This window comes from Vollenhovia emeryi, unplaced genomic scaffold (assembly GCF_000949405.1).
Source record: "Vollenhovia emeryi isolate VEMERY1.0 unplaced genomic scaffold, V.emery_V1.0 DF939247.1, whole genome shotgun sequence".
Taxonomy (NCBI): Eukaryota; Metazoa; Arthropoda; class Insecta; order Hymenoptera; family Formicidae; genus Vollenhovia; species Vollenhovia emeryi.
Window position 1 is genome coordinate 279,566 of NW_011967119.1, and position 6,000 is coordinate 285,565.

The following is a 6,000-nucleotide window of genomic DNA, read 5'->3' on the forward strand; positions in this document are numbered from 1 at the left end:
TTTCACGGTAAAAGTAAATAATAACATTTTTGCATAGAAACGCATCTTTTACATCCAAATTCTCTTTTTCAGCACGTGTCAACAATAAAAAATGTCAGATAACAAATAGCTTAGTGACATATCAAACGATATAAGTATCCCAGTTGCAATGAAAAAAAATACGCGTCACCATTGCGAAGTTCAAACGAAGTATTTTCATTTGCGTGAGTAAATCGCCATAAAATGGTCGAGCAAAAGCGATCGGACAAACTGACCATGTTTGCCATCGACTCGATGCTCGCAGCATGTCCCAGTTACATCGTAAAACTGTCGTTTTTTGGCTCAATCCCGACTAGCCGAGACTAAATTGAAGCCCGTCACATATCTCGATTTAACTTACACACATATATACGACTGATTCCGCAGGGGATGAAATCGAACTCGACTGACGTGAAAAAAAGAAAAACCGTGTTCAAACTGTTATCTTTACGAAAATACACTCAAAATGGCAAAAAAAATGCACTTTACCGTTATTCCTTTTCTACGGCAGAAATTTACAGTTTTAATTGATTTTACTCCGGTATTTATTTTATTTACACTACGATATTATCTCAATATTAGAACAGCCATTTAAAGACAAACTCAAATCCCTATTAAATAAAACGCAGAATTCAAATCAGACATTATTTTTAACGAGATTAAATGTACAGCATATATCGCACATTCGTTTCAGCTAAAGAGTGAACAGTACGAGCGAAGCATGAGATAATTAACGGCGGTACCTGCTCTCTACCATCGTGTTTCATATATAGCCTGGCCGAGCGACGGGTCGATCGGGATCGTCGAGAAGGTGAAGGGAATCGAAGTGTGTGCGGACCTCAACGGTCTCCGAACAATCAGCGACAAATGCCGCTACTTGGGTGGCAACCTTCCACCTTGCCCTCCTCCACTTTCGTCCACCATCTCAGCTGTGAAATTCGTTTCTGGAATCGCGACACGAATTTCTGACGATACAAAAAAAAAGAAACTCCCCGCATCCTCGTGCAACTTTCGTGAAAGGCATTGGCGAAAATGTCGACGTTAAAATTCACACCAAGTTCGCTGTTCTGATGCCGACTAAAAATGAAACTTTAATAATAGTATCATCTAGACTTTAGATTAAATTATCCAACGAGAAGTGGTCAGGCAGAGCTGATACACGGCAAATATTATCGAGTATTATCACGTATTAAAATTTCTGAATACAAAATCGCCAGGAGAGCACGATTTTTCGATAGCACGAGGTAATTATTCACAGACCGCGAGTTTTCACAGTGCGAAACAAATTTTTCTTGCGCTGGCTGAATTGTAGCGCACGCAACGGTGCGGATTATTATGGAGCACCGCGTGGTCCATATTAGCAAGATGCAAACTAGACGGATGTAATTAATTAAGGAGACGATTAATATCAATTAGATAGAAAACCCGCACTTTCGAGATATCTCGTACCGGAGATACTTGGCATTATTTTTACGTGATTCGAATGGAGGACACTTACGACCGCTGTTTTATTGAGCTCGATAATTGATCGCGATGTACGCAGTCGCGTAAGGTAACGTGTAATTATCTCCTTAATAAGACAGCAATAATTACGTTTGCCGTAATTGCAGAGAAATGTACGTGACACAAAAGATCGAAAGACATATAATTATAACGTGTATAATCAGATATATGTGTATGTACATGGTAAACGCGCGGTATATATGTATACGATCGGATTTTACGACGAGGGGCTTTTCTCAGGATTACACACCCCACACACGTTGCTTAAACTTAATAAACGGATATCATTAAACGGAGACAGACACGTAGGTCACGTGAACATTGGTATGTAATTTCTATATTTGCTAAATCCATTCAACATTTATTTCAAATTCACTCGACATTCTCACCTAATTCTATAACATGCATATTTGTTTAGAAATGCGTGTGGCGTACGTTCTAAAAACAAATTGCACTACGCTCCACGTTGATTACTTTATTGTCACCTATTTATATCAAATATACAATAAATTTTTGAAAATTGAGTATAGTTTGTTAAATATAGTTTGTAAAATTTAATTGATGACAAATGAACACGCTACGTACGGAAATAATAAACCGCTTATCCACGCAACTGATAGGCCTGTGTGTCAAGGTACTCGTGCGTGCGGAATAAACAATCAGACGTATTGATTACAGAACGTTATCGCATTTCTTGATAGCCGAAAAACCGTGTCGTATTGAACGGCACGATAAGCGATAACAAATTATCTTGAATGCGAGACTCGTGGCCACATTATCGCCGAGAGCAAGTGCAATTAAGGCGAATTTGCGAGGTGTCCTCTCGCGATCTGCGGCCGCCGAAAGAGCGCGGCAGCGTGCGTCGACTGATTTCACAAGCATTCGCGTGCAACAGCGGCGTATTAAAAACCGGCATCTACCGTGTGACCTTAAATTAATCCTCGATTACGGCTTATTACAGACAAGCACGACCGGGTGCCGCCCCAGTTAGAGACGACGCGTCTCGTCGAGGCGTTTTCCACTCCCGTAAGAATCCTTACGGGTGCAATTATGTTTTCCCCGATGTTTTGGCCCCTTTGCTGCCTCCCGCGGCGCCTATCACCGGCGAGAGTCATTAGATGCGCGTCAGATGATCCGCAACAACACTCGTTATTATTCACGGCCGACACGAAGGCCGACGTTCGCAATGTGATAACGGTGATTATGAAGATTCATGATGCATACGAAAGCGAAAGATTTATTTTGTTGACGTTTCGATGATTAACGTCCGAGGCTTATCGCGTGTTCCGGCAAGTAAAATATTTTTGATACATCGGGACTTTTTGTGCTTCTCTTTGGCGCAAATCTCCTTCGTCAGCTTTTTCAGCCGTTGTTGCCGTCTTATCTCTTCCCAATTCGGAAGCGAGAACCGATAAGATAATTCGTCACGCAGAATTAGTCGTCGAAAATGCGCGATCGAAATGCACGTGCTCGGCTAATTGCGCGAAATTCGTCGTGAAAGCAAGAGTAAAAGGTACGGAAAGGGGACGAGGGGAGGGAGGGATGCACTACGTGCGATTACACCTATTTGATATGCCGCGACACTCAAAACTCGTACATCACACTTAACCGTTGAATATGGAACAGTCAGTCCCGGCAGTGGCGCATCCAGCATGCATATGTAGACCGCAATTATGGCCGTTAACTATCGTCGGCACGCACGCCGAGCACGAATTTTCTATTTCGCCATGGAGCCTCTCATTTTTTTCCCCTTCAAACGTTCGCTGGCATCGTAGAAGAGGCGTTTCCTCTTTTGCGGCTTCGGATGTTGTAAATAACGTAAAGCACATTTTACAAGTCAAAAGAATTCTGTAGTTTTCTAGCTTTAGTTCCCTCTAAATTTTTTATGCATTTTTATAGAATAAAACCAGGACGAAGAGAGAACATAATTTACCAGTCAAACCCAGGGGGGGGCCTTTCTTCAAAGCTACCAAAATTATCTCTAGATCTTTTTGCTAATCTACCTTAAATCGTATGATTAAATTTGTAAGATGTCTAAATTATACGTATATGAATAAAAGCATGCGCTAGTGGTCAAACAGATAATACGAACAACAGCAAAGGGATGACGTAGTATCAAAGTGCCGTAATTAGGACAAGTAATCTTGTACGCCGCGTAAATTTCGACACAGCGGCAGGTAAGCGTACAAAAAGAATCAAGATTTCGAGACTTCTTTTTTCCGTATAGATCGCCACCAACCTTTATTTCGTCTCGAGACTCCCTGTGGACGATGCAGGTGCGGTTCATAAAAGAGGAAACAAGTTCGTGCGCCGTCGGTGCCATCGTCGATGAAAGAAAGGGGAAAAAAACGAGGAAGGGACAAAAGTAAGAGAAGAGACGTACATTCGGACTCGCGGTGTTTAGGACAGGACGGGATTGATGTAGTGGTGAAGGGCAGGGGAAGGGTAGTTGCAGAGGGAAGGCGGGATGGAAGCAAAGAAGAATGTCCCTTCTCTGTGTCGCCGCACCCAATAACACGCGGGTAATCACGATTTAATAGCTCAATAACGTCCGCCACTGTGCCCTACCATGGACCTCGAAACAATTTATCGGTCTCGCCAGTCAATAAATTCAGTTTTTGAGTTGTATACGGGCCTAACCGGTCCCGTAAGCGCGAGCTGCAACGTTTAAATCTCAAAGCGAACGCATCGAATTCGCAATAGCGAATTTCAAAATGACGCGTATAAATTATCGGAAGCACAAATAAAAATCGGACGAAGCTGATACCTCGACCTCTCCTACCTTTTATCCGATATCGATTTTTCACGGGGCACTGTTAAAATCGCCGTTGTGAACCACACGTGATCACAACATATATTTATTGATGTAACGAGAAATGTAAAATGCATTAGTTACCGAACTGTACAAAATTGCACTCAATTCACAACCATTTTTTTCCGTATAAAGTTTATACGAAAAGGATAGCTTTTATTTAACAAAAACGAGCTGAATTAATGAAGAAAAGGACAGCCGCTCTGTCGAATGCAAAATATATTTTGTTTGCATAAAAAAAAAATCCTCCCCGGCGGGGAATCGAACCCCGGTCTCCCGCGTGACAGGCGGGGATACTGACCACTATACTACCGAGGACTTGATGACTTGACTCCTCTGTTAGTATAGTCTTCCATCGTACCGTAAATACATACCTAGTTCACTCTCTCATCATTTCTAATTTTTGTAAATAATTATCATTAACGTTAATTGAACTATTGCTATTTAAATAAATAAACCATTAGAAAATAAACTTTAATACATGTGTGGACAAATGTAGAACAGTTTAATGCTCTTTAAACTTAATTTAAAAAGTCTTACAAAAATCAAGGTAAAAGATTAGGCAAATACGTTTTTAATATTAATACGTGAAGTCCTATTTGTTAATCTTCAGAATAAATCTTACAAGAAAATTTTCTCCGTGTATGTACAATACTACCACAGACTTCTATAGAAGTCGCGTGTACTACAGCCTGAAACTCATCGATGTATAGGTGGGAATAAAGATTATAAAAATGTGAATCCTAGTAAAACTGAGGCCCAGGCATTAATGAATAACACTGTACATATGCCAATTATATATACATATATATATACTTTTTTAATTGAAGTTAAACATGTGCATGTGTAAATATATTAAAGTGTTTCCATGTTTTACATAGAAACGTCTTACCATCCGAAGACTATAATAGCGGAAATCTTCGATAAGCCCTCGGTAATATAGTATCTTTATTTAGACAGTATAGTTGTTATTAATTACCATAATTCGAATCATTTTACGTACAAATTAGATAGCAACAATAGCGTTTAGAAACTACGCAAATACTTCAAGTAGAAAAAAACAAATTCTATATAAAATCTGAAAAAGACCTCTAATTTTCTGCTAAATAAAGTGAGGTGTAACGTAATCTGTACCTGTATCTCGACGATACGAAGGATGTTTAATTGAACGTGACTATTTCGTGCTTGTGTTTTATCGAACCGCGGTCGTAACATTGCAATCCTCTGCAAGAAAAAGCGGGTTAAATGTCCGGATTGTCCGGTTGAATGTCGGGATCGCACGTCGTGAGTCGCGCTTTAAACGCGAATGAAACTTCACCGGTCGCGCCGGCCGGGCTGCCCGTAAAAACAAAGGGACGCAACGTTCATAAAAGGAGGTCGTCGTTAACAGTAGCCCCAAACAGTCATAGCCGCGGAATCGCAGCGTGGCCGTTTCTCGTTCTCATCTTGCGCCGCGCTCGCATTCGCGTTTATGCTGTCCAGTTACGAGACTGCCGGTGATATGTTTATCGGTTCGTTAGCGCGACGCTCGTTGGGGCTATAAACTATTTTGTCGCTTAACTAATAATTGTTGTGACGCTGGTTTACGGATTCCGCACGAACACGAGCTGAACTATTTTACTGGATTAATATATGCGATCGTGCGCGCGCGCGCGGTCTCTCTCTCT

General features: G+C 41.1%; 1 protein-coding gene and 1 non-coding gene across 4 annotated transcripts in view; both read right to left on the reverse strand.

The window, feature by feature from the left end:
• Positions 1-6,000, reverse strand: part of LOC105559968 — a 427,615-nt gene that overhangs the window by 258,076 nt on the left and 163,539 nt on the right. The gene's annotated exons all lie outside the window — the stretch shown is intronic.
• Positions 4,580-4,651, reverse strand: Trnad-guc. The gene has a single exon. It is a non-coding gene; the product is annotated as a tRNA-Asp (tRNA).